Genomic DNA, 24,564 nt, shown 5'->3' with positions numbered 1-24,564 from the left:
GAATAATCTTAGGTTTATCGATTTATCACGGATCTTACTCTTGTAATCTTACTTTCGTATTCTTGTTTTACTTATCTTTTCATACTTGGTTTGCCATTTTAAATTAATTATTTGGACTGCTACAGCTACGATTTTAAATAGTATATATCCATACTATTAGAATTATCTCTATTGGAATTATTTTATCTTCTAAGAATACAAAACTAATATTCAAACTTTTGCGGTGAAACTAATTAAGTTAGTCGATAACAATATAGGTATGTCTTCATTTTTTCTAATTTTACGATTAATTTTACGGTACTATTTTTAATGAAATTTAGTCAAAATTATCGCTATTTTCCATTGTATCTAAACTATTTCGCGAACGTGGCGTATCGTTTACTTTTTTACATTTGTTTCTCCAAGACGATAAAACGCAATAGTGGCGCACGTAGCACGTAACGTGTACAGTTTCCGCAATTGAATGGCCAGATAAAAGTATTTCGGGAATGAAGGAAGATAGAAAGTAGAAATTTGTAGAATGTTCATAATGCAAAACGCTGCAGATGCTTGTTTTTAACTTGAAATAAAAACGCGGATGACGCCGGTTGGCTAGAAACGATTTTTAATAATGCATTCTCGTAATATCGATCGAAATCTCAAAGCTCTGATTATGCTATATATTTTGTGTCAATGAAACGCATTCTATTCCCACGTTGGTTAAAAACGTAAAATGTCTCAGGTTGAATTGTATAGTTAAATGTAAGTCTAGAATTTTAATGTTCTTTCTTCCCTTTTCTTTTGTCCCCTTTTTTCCCAGTTTCCAACGGTGAGCTTTCTCGTTGTTTAAAATTGTTGTATTTTACAAACTGCTTTCCAACGAAGTTCGCAATTGCTTACTGCGAACTGTTCTCCTGCAATGGTAATTGCTGTAATTAAATACTTCAAGTTCAGCTAATTTTACTTTGCACTATAATGGAAAAATGTGCCATGCCACGATTAGGAGCTGGTTTTCGTGGTGCCTTGCTTTCCACTGCCAGAAAGGATGAACTATTCCTTGCAATCTTCTCTCTTTTGAATAATTTTTACGCAAAAAATTATGAAATATCAAGATCTGCTATTGTGCCAGATGTATAAATATTCTTCATGTGAAAGATTAAAGAATTTCAGCACGTTGAATCAGCATAATATTTTATAAATATGCATAGCTTGTTTGTATCGTTTTAGTCTAATCAAACTAATATTTTCTCATTTTAAATGTATTCTGCTGTGTCACATTTTTACTTATAACAGGGAAACTAAAAAGACACGTCAACTTACTGCAGTCTTTCCTGTTGATTATTAACTAGGGAAGGAGAAACTAAACTTTTAAACAGAAAACACGATCGAATGAACAGAAAAATACAGATAATATTCAGCAAGAATTTTCATTAATGCCATATTTTAATCAACGTCAAAACACGAGTGGTCCGTAACACAAGTTTCCACTCGTATAACGACAAATCTGTAAATCCATAAATAAACGATATCAGAATAATAAAAAAATCCGACCAATTGGAGACCCAAATAATCGATAGCCGGATAATCAGTATTTTAGTGCATTAGTACCGAAAACAGAAGGACCCTCTTCCTTGTTGAATTCCAATTACCATTCACCTATTTTTCCATTAGTATCGAATGGAAATAATTCACAGTTGAGTTGTTTGGAAGGAACGTCTTAGAAAATTTAGGAAATACATTTTGAAACTAAATGACTTATCATCGTCAAGTTTTCTCGGATATTGAATTCATAAAGCCATGAGCACGTTGCCTGGTGCACCATAAACGCGGTAAAAGTCGCTGAGATAGAGAGATTCAGCGTGGCCTGGGAACGAAAGTAAAACACTTGAATTTTCATATACGACAACAGAAATCCTGATATACGCTCGTTTCACCGAGTCGACTTTAGAAACACTCGATCAAATTTTCCAGACGCTTCTCCACTATCTCCATTTGCATTCAGACGTCGACTACGCGTCCTATACTTTGTGAACGTCTTGTTTCAACATCCGTTCCCAGCGAGGTATATGGTTTCCTAGCTTAACTTACATTAGATGTAATTATTTAAGGGATTAATTTGGTTCAAATAACCCGCGAAATATATATTGTCAGAATATAGTAAATTCCGGCGTTACAGTATTGTTTCGATGTCATGAATATTGTGCAATGCATGTGAGGAATTGGTACAAGTTATGAATATTGGGAAATGTAGATAAATCGGTAATATTTATGTTTTAATTACATCAATAGGTAATATGTATTTGTAATAATTCAAGACTGCAAACTATAAGGTTATTATTGGTTATTATATGGTTTAAATGTATAGTGTATACATGATGTTATTTCTCTAACTATTGAAAATATGAAAGGATCTTTTATATCGAAATTAATAAAAGCTTGAGATTCTTTTTAATTATTATTTGTGGAGACTTCAATATCAATGTAATTCTTTGAAGTGAAAATATATATATTTTATTGCACATTTATTTATTTCCAAAATGGGTTTTATGCGTTTCATGCATTACTCTTTACAAAAATATTTCTATAATTTTTATACTGCGATTTTATATTTTAATTTTATTGATGTACTTTGAATATCATTCAGCATTTACGTTTCAGTTTTATTTACATATCAATTTATTTTAAAAGTGAATTACGTTTAATGTTCACAGGTTTTATTCTTTGTAAATTATTATTTAAGGTTGAAAAGTTTAAACTGCCTTTCTTCTCTTGTTTCAGTTCATAATTCGAGTTTATAACCTCCAGTTTGAAAACATAAAATTACTGTCATAATTTTATTCACCATTGCATTTACGATATACACAACGTTTAAGTTATGAACGTTAAATTACTTCATGTTACTATATCTATCGTAAGCCATAAGCTAATAATGACACAATAAATATATACGTAATAATATATTCGTAAGGACATAAATTCGCTTCACGGTTATTCTTTATGGTGACTTTATGGTGAAAATTTATTTCACATTGCTTATTTATTCCTCTTATTGTCAAATACTGTATCGTATTATATCACTATTCCTAATTAATTACATCAAACTTGGGCCCAAAGAGTTTTATCAAAGATAAATAATCAGCAAATCGCACGTATAAGTATTTTTATTTTATCGAATTTACCAATAATTTGTACGTTCAATATTATACAATTTTTAAAACTGTTTAAAAATAATAAATGCAATAAGTATACTATATATATTAAATAATACGTAATTATTACATTCTAGGTACCATTAGGAAATTCATTTTACTATAATATAGGACTGTTTCCAAAAAAAGTGTTTTACTTCAGTAAAATCAAAATATTATAAATTATAATAATAAAGAGATTGAAAGAACCAGAGAGAGAGAGAGAGAGAGAGAGAGAGACGCAGAGAAATTTGTTTGCCTATGACCACGCTTTAAAACTCTCAAATCATTTTGTTTTGGTTGTCAATCATCATATCCTCACAACTACGTCATATGTCAATTTACATCCGATTGATTATCACGCCACGAACAGAAGTCAATTAACTTTAATAATCCATAATGAAATATGCAAATAGGGCAAGAACTACTAAAATTGTTCTTACATTACACCTAAATATTCCTATTTTTAAAATGATATTGATAATGATAGATTGATATAAATATAATATGATTTCTTATCTACTGTTGTAATAATCTAATATCTTTTATGTAAAATGAAACCTTTCTCATAACAATAATGGAAATATTCCAAAATCCCAATAAACGCACGATGTCTTGAATCTGTTTCAATTCTTGCTATATGTATTTTTTCTTTTGCGTTTCTTACACGTGCTTTCTAATGAGATAATCAAAAATTGTCACGCTCAATCTTTAATTAGTAATTTTACATTGTAATTGAGCACTGTGGATATTTTACACAAATACCCAAATATTTTTACGAACACAACTAAAGGAAGACGTTTAAATAAAGATTTGTTTGATTACATTGATATACAGACAGGTACTGGCGTTAGATATTTTGGCGATTTCTGCATATCACGTACGCCCTGTGCATTCTTCGCGTTCAATTTTCTCATAAATGCACAAACAACTGCAATCTATCGACTGCAAAATATTAATACGAAATTAGGTTTATTAAAACAGTAATAATAGGTACCGTACACGTGATATTTCCTACTTAAAACAGAATACATAATAAAGTCCTCTAAAATTAAACGATCCAAACCACTTTAGTCGCCTATGTATAACCCAGCCGTAATTAAGTTCGCAACAAACTTCACTTTCGTAATGAAATACAGCCCAGGAACAATTTTAATCGCTGACTATTGCTCAAACTTCTTCCTTATCTATCCCTCTCAGGATGCAAAGTCCGCAACATTTTATACGTAGATACACGATATGTAAACATGTAAACAAGTCAAGTTCGACGGTTGAGAACAAAGCACGGATGAAAGCGCGCAGCTGGTAAAACAAGCCTGTCTCGTGGATGGCGAAGAAAAGCGTGCGCTACTCGGTGTAGGAAAAAGGTAATGCTCCTGATAGTCCTCGGGGTGGATTTGTCACAGAGAATCCGATGGAGAAGAAACAGCGAGGAAAGAAAAAAAACGAAGAAGTCGAAGGAGAAAAACAAAGAGAAAGCGAAGGAAACAGATGAGAAGATGGGAAGATGGAAAAAGACGAAGGTGGGATAGAAACGGAGAGAAGAATGGGGTGGAGGAGGACGAGCACGTAGCTTGTTACCACTTGTTTATCCAGCCGCGTTGCGGGCTTGTTCTCTAGCTACCTTAGAAAACCGGAACCGTTTCCCTGCATCCTCTGCCGGTTTGAGTCTTTGCTCTCGAATGCCGGGGACATACTAAACGTACGTTGTACGTGCACTCATTAGCTTCCTGGAAGATACTCCATTTCTCTCGATTGTCTCTTCGTTGCTCGTACACCTTTTCTTTCCTACTTTCGACGAGCCTCGATCCACGTATCCATTTATATCCTCTTGTCTTCTGGTCGTAGTGCGCCGCTTCCCGTCCTTCAGCCCGTTTCGCTCGTTCGTCCATCCCGAAACTTTGTCCCTGTCCCCTTCAGTCACTCCGTTTCTCTCGACGCTACCTACAATCTCCCTCGTTATTGGCTCCTTTCTGCTAGAAAATCACGAGAAACGAGATCGCAGTCCACTTCATTCGACGATATTTTAGGGAAGCTCCTGCTAGGTATACTGTGTAATCCAGTTGCGCCGAAATGTTGCTGCGGACGTAGAGTAATCGTCATTATTTGTTCAACCGTTTCTTGTTCGTGGAATTTTGTATCGTGGACTTCAACTGATCGCGTTGATTTTGTACGGTTATCTGAGTACACAACTTCACGAAAGTACTTTCCAATACTTCTGGGAGCTTATTCTGAATATATTGTGTGTGATATATAAGGCAGCATTAGGAGACGAATAAATTTTAGTAACGTCGGTTTTATCCCTTATAATGTAATGTATAAATACGTATGTATTTTAATATAGTAAAATATAATGTATTTTTATCTTTAGCAACGAGAATTCTCCGAAACAAAAGTTCCACAATTTCTGTTTCGTGGCGAAATGTAATACAGAAGGGTGCAATATTTCAAAAGCACGTTTCATTTGCAGAATAAGGCCATAAGATCGTGTGTTTTAACGTTATGAACAGAACATGAAATTTGGGTGATAAAAGATAGAGTAATAATGGTGTCTGAAAATATTAATTCAGTTTACCTATACGTTCTAGAAAACATGACAAAGATGGATTTTGAATTTGCGGAAGGGAAATTTCTGTTAAAAAAATTTTCACCATAAAGGTTTCTAAATGGAAAAGCTGATGGAGAACGAGATAGAACATTGATAATGGAATTAATGCTTTTTCTTAATTTCATATGAAGTAATATTAATTACTCAAATAATACATAATATGGTAATAAGAGAAGAAGAGATTTGCAGTTGAATGAACGACATATTTTCGGAAATGCAAATATTCATGTAAAACATGGTAAAATTAAACTTTGCGTGGTTATACCTGTCGGTATAATTATAATATTATAATTGGAAGATAGACGTATCGTGGTGTTCAGTTTCACGTTCGAAGATTGCAAATAGTTCAGTTACATTTGGACATACTGGTATAATAATCTTGCTGGAGAAGAATGTAGAACTCATTAAACTTGGAATTTTTAATTATTTTTAATTATTTTGAGGTTAGAGGAATTATAACTTTTTCCAAGGAGATAATAACAATTCCAGAACAATGTACAAATAATATATGATATATTGTCAACAGAAAAGAAGAAAGCTGAGAAAGGAACATGAAATTTATGAATGAAAGTAGAGCACAGTTTATCAAAAAACAGTCGACCAACGAACAAATGTAACAAGGTGAGGGAAAGTGACAATGAAAAAGCAACAAAAGAAAGAAAATACATGGTATGTCGAGTAGTAGCTACTAGCCATGTCGACCTATTTTTGTTAGTATGGTACGCACGACACTGCAGACTTCCACACGTTCCATAGAAATACAGAGAGGAACTGGCGTAACACGGTTAAATACCAGACGCGGCTCGTTTATAAAATTCTAACCCCGGAACGGTAGTTGCTGGACTCTCGATGCTATAATAAATTTCTAGCTGCAGCAAGGGTACTATTCCCGCTATTAACTGTTCGAGAGCCAACTTCCTTATAATGGTATTTCCGTGTTCGACCGTGTCCTTAAGCGATACCGTGTTGTACAAAAACGATTAATTAGAACGTGCTACATATTCTAGTAAATTTATATTCAGTTAGACAAAATCGAAACTTGTTTTCTTCTGATTTATTTGGATCGTAAATTGTATGTTTTTTAAATGAAATAATGCGAATGAAATTCTATCGTTGAGAAAATTATCTTTTTTTAGCTGAATTCATTATTGGTAAAATTATGTAGTTTACTTCATATGTATATATAAACGTATTTAACGTATTGAATTTAGGGCTCGTTAACATAATATCATTTTAATTAAAAATAAATTAAAAAGTAATAAACAGAAATACTTGAATGAATAATTTTGTGTATAATTGGTAGTTGGTGAAAATTCCTTGAATAAATGATAGCTAGATAGATTAATTTAGTGAAATTAATCAAATTTTAATTTAATTTTTCAATTCAAAATTCAAATTATTTTGAAATTATGTAATTTTACGGGCGCAGCGAACTGATTTACTTTAAAGTAAAGGCAAGACTACCAATTAACTAAAATATAATTGTAAAGTATTAATTTTCTTGTCTTGAAGTAACTTATTCAATTTCCTTTATTTGATTCATTTCTCTAAAATATCATGTTAAATAAAGATCTTTTTTTATCAAGAATTCTAAAGAATAATTTTGTTGAAAAGAAAGTTAATTTTGTGTTTGCGTTCCTGCCTATTATAATTATCATACATTTCATTAATTATCCAAATAAGCATTATAATCGAATAGAGAAGAATGGTAAGTGGATGGAAAAAGAAGACAGATGATAATAGGAAAGTAAAGCACAAGGAATATTCGTAGAAAATAGGTTAAAAGGAGAATCGTGGAAAGCAAAGGATCACAGAAAAGGTAAGATTAGATAAAACAGAATGATAAGAGTAAAAGAAAACATGCAAAACTAGGAAATCTAGTATTCTGATAATACCTGCTTAATAAAAACCTTGTTAAGTTTTACAGGATTTCGTCAAAGAAAAGTTACAGCTGGAAAGTTTCTTCTTTGGCTCCGCGAGTGAAGAGCTGTTGCGAGTAAAGAACTGGGATTACGGATCAATGATTCGGTTTAAGTATCTTCTTGGATACTTTAGCATTTATCACAATCTTCTACTATTTTTAAACTTAAGAATTTTTTAACAAGATTTTATAAAAAATATTAGAATATTTTGCAAATTGAATAAAGTTATTTTCTTGTATTATTATTAATATCAAATTATCGATATTATTTTATTATTATTATATTAAACCGTAATAATATCAATATTAAAAACTGCAAAATTTTGGGATTTAAAATTTCGAAACTTCAATTAAATGAATTTCACAATATCGTATGAGTTATATTATCAGGAAACAGTTGTAAATTACGTACACTATATTTCGCTTGATCCAATTGATGTAATTTTACAATGTAACTTTGTGTCTTTAAGACACAAAAAATTGTATCTGCATTACATTGTAGACTTAAAGTCTTTACATACGTTTCATTCATAAACATTCTCTTGATAAACCGAATTTGAAATTTAGATTCGAAATTCATTTTGTTATTGTCTTTTTCTACAAGGTATGTTTTAAAATTATTCAATTTCAGTCGCAAAATCGAGCGGCGATTTGAATGGAATAAAGTAAGAAAAACAAATTCATTCCTACGGCGTGCATGCATTATTCGTAGACGCACCTGTGACATGGAAGTTAATCGATATTCGGAACAGTAGTGGTTCACCAAATAGAGAATATTCCAGATAGAAGTGATAGCATGTTTAGTTCTTCCCTACCTTGTTGCACGGGAATGTTATTCTTCCGTGAAATATTTCCATTGAAATATTTTTGTGAGATTTCTTTGCGATTATTTTTCGATATAAAAAGATAGATATAAAATCCATGTTTTCTAAATGTTAGCTATTTAACGCAAAAAGGTAGTACAACGCGTTTTCAGAGATAAAGATATTAAATCTATTCACTTACGAGCCTATTTTCTTAATTTATTATGGGTGATTTGCATTATGAGGAGAATTTCGTAATTGTATAAAACGAGGCAATGTATCCACATAGACACTTTGTGAGGATTAAATTTAAAAATAATAAAAATAAATGAAGAATTTATATTCCCTGAATGTTTCAACTTTATTCATGTTAAATTGCGTAAATTTAGAATTTGTTCCCCGTAGCCTGTTCTTTACATTTTTTTATAACTGCTTTGTTTAGAAACTATATAAAGTACGTAATGTTTTAATATAAAACTATAGATACATAATGTAGCTTTACTTCTTTTAATTGGTTGTTTCAGCTACCATATTTTGGAGTATCAACCACCATAATGAGTTACTACTAGAAAAAAGAGGCATCCCTTAAGCGTAACATCCTGATAAAACTTTGCAGATTCATACTGCAACCAAAAATATCTGACATATATGTTTTTATCGGCAATCAGCTACATTTAAGTGATGAAGAGGGTTCTCGGCGGTCAGTTAACTGTAACATTAAGGAAAGGTTTCAATTGTAACTGTAAGTTTTAACTGCAACTTTATTAAAAGGCTTCGAATAATGTATGCTACCATAATAACATCAATCATTTACGATATTATTACAATCTAATCAAATTTTGGCGTTGATAGATTAAAAATTAAATTCTCCTTATACTTTGTACTACTTGTTCCTAAGAGTTTTATCAATTGATTCTTGCGATTCTCCTAGTGAAAATGAGAACAAACATCTTTTCTAATTATGATATTTTTTGTCAGGTAACGCTTTAGTTGTTGTTCAAGCCAACAAATTTTGCTTACTTTACGATCAAGAAAAATTAAAAGTAACTGATGCTTACGTTATAAGCTTAGTGAAAGCGTTACCAATGAACGAATAATACTTTTCATCTCCTAGATCGTTTCGAACACTTTTGCAGAGAAGTAACGAAGAAAAATTAAATTCAAGGAATAATTTTTAATAAGCAAAATGTTCCCTCGAGTCGGAACACGTGTCGAACAAAAACTTCGCCGTCAAATTCCTCGATCGTATCAATGTCCGGAGTTTGATTGCGCTCCAGCTTGCGTGCTTGCAGTTTAACGTAGAGACGAAAATGTTTAAAAGTGTACGCGAAGTTGCGCGGGAAAAGCGCGACGACCGGTGTCCTATTAGAACTTGGCTGTAGTTTCGAAGTTTTTCGAAATACAAACCGTGGCGGTGTTCAGTGTGTACGCGTACTAGCGCATGTGTGTACTATTGAGTAGCTGTGGCGTGTTATACGCTGGTCACGTTTGAAATCGAAAAGTTGTATACCATAGGAACTCACCTCGTGAAAAGTTTTTCCAAAGTTTCGAGCATGTGTACCGTTGAACGAGGAATGACGGAATTATAAGAGTATAAGAAAGGAAAAAGGACGAGAAGAGGTTCAAATTGTGTAAAGAAACGAAGAAAACAGGCACGAATTATCATGAATAACTTAAGGATATTAAAGATTCGTTTGCTTCGGAAAAATGATCTTTTCTTTGTTTAGATGCTGATACGTATGTATGCGTGCGTATACGTATATAGGAATTATTTTGTAGACGTTCTATTTCTATGGAATTAAAATATATAATTAATTTATCTATAACTTTTCGTATTTTGAAATTATTTTATTCTTATTTTTCAATTATTATAATGTGTTAAATCGCTACGTCTCGGCCATCACACTCATACGGATCAAATTCAACTATTTTCTCGTAATCATTAATCAAACATGCGAAGAAGTTAATAATTAACAGCATTGTTCAGCAAGAGAGAAAACCGGCATTCAAATTTAGAGAAATAAAGCGAAAACTCGTATGAAAATCATTAAATCTTAACACAAACAACATACCGATACTGTGTTGGTAACAAAAAGAATGGAATATAAAGCCTACGACTACTCACGATGGTAAAACGATATTTAACTTTCATCATCATATTTTATCAATTAATCATTTTATGTTTTAAAGACAAATATTAAAATTTGTCACATGAATTATCACGAAATAACTGATCTCTGTATATATTTATTTCTATTCGTTTTAGATTTTCTTAATGCAATTTGTGTACGTTTATTGCTTTTCGTAAGTTTAAAAAGCTAGAACAAAATTGCAAGCTACAGAAAAAAGTGACATAAAACTTTAGTTTAAGATTTTTTACACATTCAGAAAATTGTTTTATGTCTTTTCAAATAGTGAAATTGAAATTTTATAGAAATTTTCTGTTTTTCCCAACAATTTTCATGAAACATTCGACAGTGTGAAGCGTTATTAATGAATTTTCCGACCAGTTATTACGTGCTAATCCTTAGTCGCATAAATCTGTGAATGATATTAATTACTGACTGCTAATGGACAGGGGATGATTGTTACTCGTCAATGTAACACCATCGATCTAGGTTTCTAAAGATTAATTCCATTGCACGCGCATTATGGCTATCAATTGTTATCTGCGATGCTTGTCCATTTTATTATGTTAATATAATGTAAATTTGATAATCCACTGTGGAAAATTGATTGTATGCTGATTTTACGTGAACACGTGTAAAACTATTGTAGGACACATTTGGTATAAAAGATTCATTTCATTATTCGCATAATATAATGAATATAAACTATAATGAAAATTAAAAGTAATAATATATATATGTATGATTAATTAAATCACATATATTCATTAATAATCGTTGTTAATAATTTCTAGAAAGAGGATATAAAATCCAAAAGAAAAGAATGTTTATTGAAAAATATGATATAATTTAATGTACAGCAAGCATCAAATAAAATGACAGAATAATTACATTTTTTAATGATAAGACAATCACTTTTCTGATATTAAATTTCATTTCATTAAATAGGAAACATTTCATCATTTTGTTCCAATATTTAAACATCTCATATTCCTTAGCTGCGACAGTAGACCACATAACTTCGTACTTTACTTTATAGAAACAAAGTGTTTAAACTTGTTAATTTTACTACATTTTAAGTGCAGCTTTTGATAATTAGAATGTGTTACTATCTGAAAAATTGAAAAATTCTACGCGAGTCGTTTTCTTAATATGAGCGCTTCAATCACGAAAGCTATTATTAAATATCTGTTGTAAGATATTAGAGTTATATGTATTATAAAATTTGATATCGTATAATATGTTAATCCACAGCATATTACCTTATGTATTACGTATAGTTGCATATTTTGCATATTTTATATGCATAAATATCATAATAATATTATGTTCCTTGGATATCTGTCGTGCATAAACATCCTAGTCTGCTGATAATGCTTAAATTGGAAATTCCTTGAATTCTAGACTACTTGTCGATTTAATTTACCACTAGCCGATGAACGATGATTGCGAAATTAAGAGACGAGGCCGATAAACTGTTTTCAACTGTTCGTGTTCTAAGTTCGTGAGCGTATTCCAGTTCAATTACAGATCGGTTAGTTCTGTGAAATCAGTTTTTCCGCGGGCGGTTTGGAAGTAGAAATGGAGAAATTCGTCGAACAATTTGCAGAGCTGTCCTCTGCTGTAATCGATCGTTCCCACGCCGTCCGTTACCACTACAATTAGACAAGCCACCCTTCTATATTTACACTTTAGCCAACCTATTTCACGAATTTATTTTCGGTAGTTTTGGGATCTTCCTTCGCACTCCACTCCACTTCTATATTGGATGCTTGAAACATTTAATGAACAGTTAAGTAATCATACATAATCAAAAAATAAATTCAGGGCGACCTTAGAATAAAAGAGTTCACAACAATAAGGAATTTACAGCTTCAATATTTAAATTGCATTTGTTGCAAGAGAAATAAATATATAGGCTTCATATTAAAAAATGTTGAAGTTTGCTATTATTAGTTTATTATGAACTTACAGTATGTTTCTAAAAGCCAATTGTTTTTAATTGATATCGAAGCAGTTTTCCATGTTTTACATATTTTTACGTTCTTCAAAAATAGAACTGCCTTCCTATTCTAGCAAATCCTTCAATTATTGTTTAATCCGTTGAAGAGCATTTAAGTATTGAAACAATATGTCAAAGTTGCGTAAATGTAACATAGTAAAGAAGTTATACATCGATGAAGTCGTGTAACAGAATAGCATTCATCGATCATCTTGAAAATTTAAAATCTTAAAGGTATTAAGGAAGATGAACAATGTAACTTGCATGTTTTGTCAAAGTTCCGAAGATGTATTACGATAATATTGCAATAATAATACCGTTTAAATGTCCATTGTACAAATTAAACACATAGACAAATTTTACACTGATTTAAAGAAAAATGGTTTATCATGGTATCATAAATATTTCAAATTCATCAAATTTTATAAAATTCTTGGATTTAAATGGATTGGATTTGTGACGAAGACAATATTAATAATACAATGTTAACAAAAATAGAATTCGATAATGTAAATTGAAAAAGATTGTAAACGAAATGTTGCATTAATGTAACGTTGGCCCTTAATGGTTTAAGCAAAAAACTACGAAGCATGGCATTTCAGGATGAAAATGTAAAATAACGTAATTATTTTGTACATCACCGATCTCAGTTGACATGTGCTTTTATGACATGCATGTGATATATTGATTTAAATGCTAGAAGTATATTAAAAATCACGAAATATTTAGACTTCAATATGAGGTTTTATTAAACCAGAATGCATCAGTACATCTCGCTATATTATTTATATTTATGGTCATTCCTTTTCGATAATTAAATTCAATGTCTCATCGAATAATATTTGCTCCTCTTGAAAATTCTTTCACTAAAATTATATTATATTATTTTCATTTTATTAAAAGTATCATTATTCTCCACCTCTATGTACAGGTTCATCTAAATTCACTCAAGGATGTACTTTACAAACGTATATTTCAAATAAATAAATTAAATTAAAAATATAATGGATATATTTTACTTATTTAAAATATATTTATTTATACATGTTTAAAGATATAAATATAATACCGTAGCTCTTAAAAAATCGGTGAAGTCTATGAAAACAATGAAGCTTCATATCTTATGTACAGATTAATTATTATAAAAGCTAATTATACGAAATATTTAATTATATAATATTTTAATACATAAATCAGCGGTGGTAATACAAAAGTTATTTATCATTGACAGAAATGTTTTAAACAAACGTCTTTTGTTTCCTCATAGTTATTTCTCGAAGAACCGTTTGAATTTCTTTCGTTATTATTTAAATCTTATTCCACAGACTCGCATATATTCAGGCAAAAGATTCTACTTTCTCGGATATACTTAATATTCTTGGTTTCCCCGCATCAAAGTTTCCAACAGGACTTCTGGAAGAAAAATTTTGGTAAAGAGATCGCGGAATGGAGATCATTTCAATGTGAATTTAAAATGAGGCGAATTGATAGATAGGCGAAGTGCTTCACGTCGATAAATCATGCTAATTCATTTGAGTGACTTAGATACTGAAAGATGTTAAACAATCATTTCCATTATCCACTTTTCCAAAGTTGGCTCATAGACAATTTCTATGGAGTTTTGATATCTGTAACAGTTCGAGATCGAAATAAACTTCGCGAAGAAACAAGAAAAATCTCTTTTCTTAAAATAGAAATGTTTAATGTGTAGATGTATATGTATCATACTTTACCTGATTCAACGAATGCTTATCTATATATAACATATTTGATGTATTATATTCATCATGTGGAAATCGCATTATATAAAGTTTAAATATATGAAGTAATTGCTTATTAAGTAAATTCTGCATCCATTTTGTAGGTCGTAATTAATAATCAAATTTTTAACTCGTTAAAATTTTCTTATCAGAATATTAAATTTGGGAAACTCCGTGTTTTCAATATAATTCCCATTCTATATTATGAAACATAAATTTTTGGTCATAATTTAATCAGTTGCACATAGCTTAGTAATATCGAAATAAATTAATTCTTTCGTGTATAGATTCTCATCAAAATATGTGATGTATGTAAATGCTTCTATTGTGTGGTTTATTTTATTCTCGATTTTTAATTTTTTAAATTTTCATTAAACTTTTGTATTGAGATTGTTAGTCTCTGGGAATTCTAACTCAGTACACGTTTCAGCTGACTCTTTCAAACGTGAACGTTAGATGAAGAAGCGTCATAAAGACGGATACGAGGGTACGTGCGAGCCGTTTCTTTCTGTGCACGAAATAATGGCAAAGGAGCCGTAATTTGCTGTGTTAGCTTTCATTGCAGAATGATAATAATAATCACTATATAAATTATTTTATCAAATTATGGTATGTATAGTATATACATTATTTTCCTTTTTTTCTGTTTTTATTTATGAAATAGACGTAGTTATATTTCTATCTGAAGGTTTTTTATGTTACAAATATAAATATTATATTCCAAGTAATAAATCTGTATTTATATTCTCTTAATAATTCTTTAAGAGAATTCTTGTTTTTATAATTTTTTCTTGTTGAATATTGATCATATTTGCGAGCAATCTATAATCAATTGTCAATTAGTGTACTTTCTCATTCTATATGTTATTTCCTATACACAAGAAACAAATAATAGCATAATTCCTAAAATACAGAATAATATGGAAACTATATTATTATGGCAACTATGTTGACCAAGCATTAACCTATTATACACATAACCCAACAATTTCATGGAAGCTTCGATTCTAGCAAACACCGTCTATTTGCAATTACTCCAATTATTTGCTAGAATAGAAACAACTAGGAAACGAGATAATTATTCAGATAACTAAATTTCACGGGTAATTAAATAACTTTCTCTTTATATGAGATAATATCATTTACCTGGAACTATTTTATCGATAATAATTTTTTGAGTTTTTACCTTTGTTTCCCAATTTTCCTTATAGGCAATCATCCCAAGTTTTCGATTAATCAATGTTCCAATATTGTTTTTCGATGTTTTAATAATCAAGCTTCTATTAATCTAATAATCTATCTAATTTTTCACAAGCAATCATCCCTATTGCTATAAAGCTTATTTTACCGGTCACTTCACTTGGAAATCAACACAAGAAGCAAATAACTCGGTTACAAAATCTGATGTAACGAGAGACGACTTTCCATCTGTTTTCCGAAGTCGGAGGAGCAGTCGAATCGTCGTAAATGGTTCTAGAGAGAAGCATTAAGTTCGTAGATCTGAGAGGTTGATTCTATGTGTACCGAACACGAGGTTCCCACTCGAGGATACGAGATCGTGATCCGATACTTTCCGTAGCCTTTGACGTAGCGTCGAAGAGGATCGATTCATGGCGGGGGTGTCTGTTACGTGTGTATTTCGTGGCGCATTCTCCCGTCGATTTATTCAGGACAACGTCAGGAAGAGAGGAAACGCGTGCCCCGAGAAGTTCAGGGCGGAATAATTTGCCGGCAGATCCACTGGCGTCCAGTCTTTCTGTTTTGTTTATCCTCTCGGGTTGCTGGGAAAGTTTCCGGGGAACACGAGAACTCGACTTGGACGGGCTCGTCCTTTCGCTTGTACTCTCCCTTTATTAGGCTGCCGATCCTGATTTTGTATCCTTTTGAATCGGGTGTTGTCTTTTATTGTTTTTTACCTGATTTGCTTTTTAGTTGCATACTTAGTTTTCCTTCTTTATTTTCTTCTTTCTTTGTCATTATTCAGGTTGTATTAATCCATAATTATTTAAAAAATCTCTGTATACGTAGTGATATATAAAAAAGATTATTTTATACTTGACTTTGTAATATAAAATTATTAATGTCGCGGTTTCAAAAATTTAATATGCGCATTTATATTTCAGAATATTGAAGACCATTGACATTATAGGATAATTGACAAGGTAGTTGTTGCTTGTAGCTGATGCATAAAGTAATTGTTGCGTATGAAGTGTCCTGTTATGGAATTAAGATCCTTATATCAAATTTCTTCCTTGTGGCTCAGTGAAAGCACTGCGCCAAGGGTAACACATACCCTTGATTAAATCTCGGACATTCTTTGAAGTATCGTATAATTTTCTCAAATTACTGTGAGGAAACATATTCTTTTATAAAATTATTACATCACATTACTTAAAACTCATTTAATGCATAACTACTTGCTCGTTCTAAGTATTTAAAAATTCCTCAAAATAATTAAATTAAACAGAACTGTTACAAAAAATTTTCATATAAGTCCTACGTATATAGTGGCAAAATATTAAATAAATAAATCTGCATCTTATTAAAAATTCGAATAGCTGCAACTATTTTAATTTAGGTAATTACTGAAGCATTTGGCATCGGGAATTTAATTGATATCATCTTTACATACGACCACTGCTTAATTGAATAACCGTTTTGAAACATGTTTGAAGCTTCCAAGTATTCTCCTTTTTCTTTTGTTACGACGAAACCAGGTTGAACGTAAAAGGAAATAATTTTATTTTCCTTGCTCTTCGACCACTATAAATTATCCGTTATCTTCATAACTTGGATACATTCGTTCTCCGTTATCTTTTCCACTTCGAGCAGCGTTCTTTACGGTGGCTTTGGTCGATCTCTAAACTAGAATACTTTAATTTCTGCTTCTTTAGTAGGCTGTAGTTGCTGACTGAGTGCACGAGGCGAAGGTAGACTACTTTACAGGCCGAAAGAATTTGTGAGTCATTCTTGTTGATAAAGAACACATTTGGAAGTTTGTTATAATTCCGTCAAAAGCGCTTGTGTACAAAATTTTCTAGAGGACTACGATTTTTATGAAAATTTTGCATGTTTGTAGAGAACCTTCATAAGAGCATTGGGAAATATTTTTTGCTACTTTTTGTTTTTCAGAACAAAAATATTCTTTCGTTATTAACACGTTCATTATGTATATCGCAGATCCAAGTCCATTTATAGTTTTATATATTATATATTATTATTATACTATTGTATTGTTTGTAAGATGTAAATTTAGAGAAACATTTTATAATAATTCAGATAAAGTATGTATGTACGTAAAGTTTTACGATGCATAATTGGATTTGCCTGAAAATATCTTAGATGTCTATAATAGATAAACTACGATAGATATAAAAATATGTTTAGAACGAAAATTATTTGTAAATTGTAAAACAAAAACATGTTTTTTGCTATTATTATTTCTAAAAAAATTTGTTCTTTTGTAATATAGTGAAATATGATTTTTAAAGAAATGCATCTTTCGATCTTCATGCCCCCACCAGCAATATTTTACTAGTAAAAAATTTGCATGTTAATTGATTCAGTTTTTCAAAGAGCTTCGTTAATTCGTGCATAACGCATATCGCATTATGAGATTGCTTTCAACAAATTCAATTCAGAACGCGATATTGCGCCAGGAAAAATTGATTTAAAACCGATCAAGCAGAAGTTGAATGCTTTAAAAGCTTTTACGAGTTTAATTCAACTGATTAAAATATGTCCAAGGTGTATAAAAAGCATGAAAGTACTCGGGAAAATTTATGTATTAAAAGAACATGTCCAGCTTCATAAAAATTTTTAAATAGATAATTATTCAATTATTATTAGATATAATATTATTCTATATCATTAAGAGAATATTACGATATATGTACACCTTCATTCGGAATTAAAACGTGAACTTTCCAGTACACGTGATAATATTAAATTATATAAATGTAAATATTTCAATATCATATTATTTTATATTGTCTTCTATTATATCTTACTTTACTTTTTATTATTATTTTATTCATCATAGGTAGTTTCAACATTACTATAGTCTTGGTTCAATATCGGTTAAATACAAAGACTATCGACGTAGCCATCCAGGCATTTTTTATAATTTGTTGATTTTGTTTCTGAATAACGATCAAAAATTTTATTTTTTTTATTAGTTCACCGCGACATGCAACTTTCAAACTATCTTAACTTTAATCTTAACATAATTATTAAGTTATACATATATTTGTAATTAATCATGTTGTGAATTATTAATTTGAAGTTTACTTTGTACTTTCTTAAGGAATTATTATATTTTATTCGTTGCATATATTAATGTGTAACTAAAACTCTAATATAATGTACTCTACAGCATCTCAATTTCCTATTTAATATTCAAACAAGGATTTTAACAATTCATGTTACTACTTCCTCAATTTATAATTTCCTATGGCAAATCAATATTCCTCGGTTCATAAACAATTCATACTAGAATTTCATAATAAACGTTCCCATTTCTTGTAATTCATCCGGACCATGAAAATCGCCTGTGACGATGTCAGTCGCGGGTGCTAAGGAGCTTAGAATCTCTTTGCCTAGATTATTAGATTATTCATGATTCGAGCGTGTTTTAGCGGTGAACAAACGGAAGAAAGTTCGTGAAAGGATGTTTCGTTCGTCACAGAGAGCAGCGTAAGCCGACTTGCTGACGTCGAAAGCCAGACAGACAATCATGAATAATCAATTCATTTTCACGACACTCGATGTGCATCAGCTGGCTTGTTGTAACGCGAAGGAATAGTTTCAGTGGGTTTCACGCCACGAGAAACCGCTCGCGGCGGACCTGAATAGTTTACCAGCGGTAGAACATTGTCCGGATTAGCTGATGCGCGACTTGTTTTTATTTCTGTCGCTCTTGAAACTTTTATACGGATCCTCCAAGGAAGCAAAACCGATGGAGAATGTGCTCTTGAGGAAACGATGGTTGATCCACCTTGGAACGATTCTGAGCTGTTATTGTAAAACAAGTTGTTTCTGTTGCTATACATAGAGCGTATCATAATATGTGAAAACCATTAATCGATAAGAAATACCACTCAAAACTATTCGAACACTTGTTTATTTTTGACAGGATATATTCTAATTCGTGGCATTCGTGGATATCACAGAGATGGAATGCGTATGTTTTAATTTTAGTTAATTAAGGTAGATATCTATAGGCTTATACTTTGCAGACTTTCGTTCACTGATACATTACCTAATTATGAACGAAAAATAAAATAATACTCTTTCTTTAATTCTTCTTCTTTATTAAATGGAACATATACGTATAAGATTTCGAGATTCATAGAATATTTTTGCTTTATTATACCCACAGAGTATAGTTATGAAATTTGGCTGTTATATCCTGAAATACCCTGTGTAATTAAAATATTCAATTTTATTCAACCAAATTAAACTAGCGTGCGCAAACATACATACATGCAATATAGGTATGTAAATATGTGAATACATTATACATGCGCTATATATATATGTGTGTGTGCGTGTGTGTGGTATGGTTACAACTGAAATACATATTATGTATGTATTTGTTAGGACACTTGACTTTTATACGGCGTAGCCCGAATCCTGTTCGTGTAAGATCTTGCCCCCTCTCTATCAAGTTCCATGGTGAACCTACGAGGCGTACGGGGTGTCATTATACAACGTATTGAAAACTCGTTTTGGATGCAGCATTAACCTATTAACTACGTAATACCATGGTAATGGCCCGTTTTCTGACTCGCCAATTTGACTCTGGATCTATAATGTGAAGAATCGATAATGAAACTGGTCAAATACCAGTGAAGACCAGTAAATGTCACTCGTTTCTGGTTCTGCCTAACCATTTTTCAAATTTGGCAACTTTTTCAGTCGCCATTGCATCATAGTTGCGAGATAGGTTTTGAAATGAATAGGTATCGTTTGGTATTTTGTACTATGGGTAGCGGTCGCTATGGTCGTTACTCGTACATGCGACGGCTACAGAAAGTGTACAGCACTGTGTTCATTATAGCATTTATATATGTACTAATTAATTAAGTTCAAATATATTAATTTTATATCATTTAGTAATGCTTTCGTAAAACCACTACAAACGATACTATGAAAATGAAATGTAGGACCTGCTAAAAAAATACTTCATTGAAAAATAAGGGTATATAAATATTTTTTACAGCCACCGTATGTACTCGAGTGGTGTGTTTTAGCGATATTCTTTTCTTTTTCTTTTTCCTTTTTTTTTTCTTTTTTTGGCGATTAAAGAATCCCGAACCTAGGTTTAAGTTTCAACGGGCATCGCGCCCGAAGAAAGAAAAGACTTTAAGCTGAAGAGCCCCGGCAAATTGCCATAGAAAAGGGCTACTACCTACTAATGGTTTTCCATTCTCTGGATCAACCAGAGAACGGGAAGTCATTTTTGCTACTTTGTCACTGTGGTCGCTTTTAGTACTAGTAGTACTAGTAGTAGTAGTTCGTGTTTCGGCTGATGTACATTCCGGTCCGTGATCATGAACAAATCATGATTCTTTTCGTATGATTTGTTGTTCATTAACATTCATTAGCTTACGTCAGATTTGTAAAGTAGCTGAAATTTCGCATTTTAAATTAGAGATCCGTCGACTAATGTATTTGGCTTGAATTAAAGTTGCGAAGAAGTGCTAACTTTGATTTGAATTAGTATTATGATGAAATGATGATCGCATTTATTTTAGTATTGAGAATTGTGAGATATAGCGACTACTTTTAGAGTCTTTTTATTATGAACTGATGTAATTCTTTAAGGAATGATGTTAATTTTTAAATTGAAGTTTTAATTTATAATGTAATGTAACATTTTACTGCTTCAATCTTCCTTGAAGTTTTTTAAAAATACACCAAAGAAGAATTTATTTGAAACTGAGAAGATTTTTAAGCATGAAAATACTATGTATGAGACGTAATTAGGATAGAGTTATCATTTCATCTCATAAAATTCTTATGATTTATATCTTCAAGATTCAGAAGATTTCTATAAAAGAATATTTGTTCAATTTATAAGATCACGAAACTGGAGATCAGATAGATATAGTCTTCGTTTGTCGAAATCCAAATTCAAACGAGGTTCGAAACGTAATTCTGTTTCTGGTCTGAATTCTATCTGAGATGTCGATCGAAATCCGGGGTACAACAATGCGATTATACGAAAGAGAATGTAGGATGTTCCTTCAACCGAGTAAATTCCGTAATTCGAGAAAGAGGTATGTGTTCATACTGACCAGAAGCAGTACCATTAATTTAGTGTCGTGAAAAATTAGAATATCGTAGATTATAGAATTAGAATAGATTATAGAATGCTTAGTATTGATCACAATTAGTTGGAACTTAGCTATTTCAATGTTTTCTACGCGAATGATACTCATTCTTGCTAGTAATGTTTATCCGTTAATAAGATATAAGTTTATATCAAACAATTTTTTATTCTTCTTAATTACAATTACGGGCTGTGGATTTTTATACATTTATACAAAATTTAAAGATGCAAAAATGTATAAAATGTAGCAACTGTACACAATGTAGGAAATGTATAAAAAATCCAAAGTAGAGTGGACGTTTTAATACTTAACTGGAAATAAGAAAGTCAAATTTGAAAATTGAATTTTTGAAAAATTGAAAATTTGAATTTTTGAAAAATTGAAAATTTGAAAATTTGAAAATTCAAATTTGAAAACTCAAATTTGAAAATTTAAAAATTTGAAAATTCAAATTTGAAAATTTGAAAATTTGAAAATTAGAAAATTCAAATTTGAAAATTCAAATTTGAAAATTTGAAAATTTGAAAATTACAAAATTCAAATTTGAAAATTCAAATTTGAAAATTTGAATTTTTGAAAAATTGAAAATTTAAAAATTTGAAAATTCAAATTTGAAAATTTAAAAATTTGAAAATTTAAATTTGAAAATTCAAATTTGAAAATTTGAAAATTTGAAAATTCAAATTTGAACATTTAAATTTGAAAATACAAATTTGAAAATTCAAATTTGAAAATTTAAAAATTTGAAAATTCAAATTTGAATATTTAAATTTGAAAATTTGAAAATTGGAAAATTCAAATTTGAAAATTCAAATTTGAATATTTAAATTTGAAAATTCAAATTTGAACATTTGAAAATTCAAATTTGAATATTGAAATTTGAAAATTTAAAAATTCGAAAATTCAAATTTGAAAATTTGAAAATTCAAATTTAAAAATTTGAAAATTCAAATTTGAAAATTTAAATTTGAAAATTTGAAAATTCAAATTTGAAAATTTGAAAATTCAAATTTGAAAATTTGAAAATTCAAATTTAAAAATTCAAATTTGAAAATTTAAAAATTCAAATTTAAAAATTTGAGAATTCAAATTTGAAAATTTGAACATTCAAATTTGAATATTTAACTTTGAGAATTTAAAAATTTGAAAATTCAAATTTGAAAATTTAAATTTGAAAATTTGAAAATTCAAATTTGAATATTCAAATTTGAAAATTTCAAAATTCAAATTTGAATATTCAAATTTGAAAATTTCAAAATTCAAATTTGAAAATTTGAAAATTCAAATTTGAAAATTTGAAAATTCAAATTTGAAAATTTGAAAATTCAAATTTGAAAATTCAAATTTGAAAATTTAAAAATTTGAAAATTCAAATTTGAAAATTCAAATTTGAAAATTTAAAAATTTGAAAATTCAAATTTGAAAATTTGAAAATTCAAATTTGGAAATTTGAAAATTCAAATTTGAATATTTAAATTTGAAAATTTAAAAAATTGAAAATTCAAATTTGAATATTTAAATTTGAAAATTCAAATTTGAAAATTCAAATTTGAATATTTAAATTTGAGAATTCAAATTTGAAAATTTGAAAATTCAAATTTGAAAATTCAAATTTCAAAATTCAAATTTGAAAATTCAAATTTGAAAATTTGAAAATTCAAATTTGAAAATTCAAATTTGAAAATTTGAAAATTCAAATTTGAAAATTTGAAAATTCAAATTTGAAAATTTGGGAATTTGAAAATTCAAATTTGAAAATTTGGGAATTTGAAAATTCAAATTTGAAAATTCAAATTTGAAAATTCAAATTTGAAAATTCAAATTTGAAAATTTGGGAATTTGAAAATTCAAATTTAAAAATTCAAATTTGAAAATTTAAAAATTTGAAAATTCAAATTTGAAAATTCAAATTTGAAAATTCAAATTTGAAAATTTAAAGATTTGAAAATTTGAAAATTCAAATTTGGAAATTCAAATTTGAATATTTAAATTTGAAAATTTAAAAATTTGAAAATTCAAATTTGAAAATTCAAATTTGAATATTTAAATTTGAAAATTCAAATTTGAAAATTTGAAAATTCAAATTTGAAAATTCAAATTTGAAAATGTGGGAATTTGAAAATTCAAATTTAAAAATTCAAACTTGAAAATTTAAAAATTTGAAAATTCAAATTTGGAAATTTGAAAATTCAAATTTGAAAATTCAAATTTGAATATTTAAATTTGAGCATTCAAATTTGAAAATTTGAAATTTCAAATTTGAAAATTTGAAAATTGAAATTTGAAAATTCAAATTTGAATATTTAAATTTGAAAATTCAAATTTGAAAATTTGAAAATTCAATTTTGAAAATTTGAAAATTCAAATTTGAAAATTTGAAAATTCAAATTTGAAAATTCAAATTTGAAAATTCAAATTTGAATATTTAAATTTGAGCATTCAAATTTGAAAATTTGAAATTTCAAATTTGAAAATTTGAAAATTGAAATTTGAAAATTCAAATTTGAATATTTAAATTTGAAAATTCAAATTTGCAAATTTGAAAACTCAAATTTGAAAATTTGAAAATTCAAATTTGAAAATTCAAATTTGAAAATTTAAAAATTAGAAAATTCAAATTTGAAAATTCAAATTTGAAAATTTGAAAACTCAAATTTGAAAATTTGAAAACTCAAATTTGAAAATTTGAAAACTCAAATTTGAAAATTTGAAAATTTGGAAATTTGAAAATTCAAATTTGAAAATTCAAATTTGAATATTTAAATTTGAGAATTTAAAAATTTGAAAATTCAAATTTGAATATTTAAATTTGAAAATTCAAGTTTGAAAATTTGAAA

Source organism: Bombus terrestris, chromosome 7 (genome assembly GCF_910591885.1).
Source record: "Bombus terrestris chromosome 7, iyBomTerr1.2, whole genome shotgun sequence".
NCBI classification, from domain to species: Eukaryota; Metazoa; Arthropoda; class Insecta; order Hymenoptera; family Apidae; genus Bombus; species Bombus terrestris.
Note: the sequence above shows the minus strand (reverse complement) of the source record.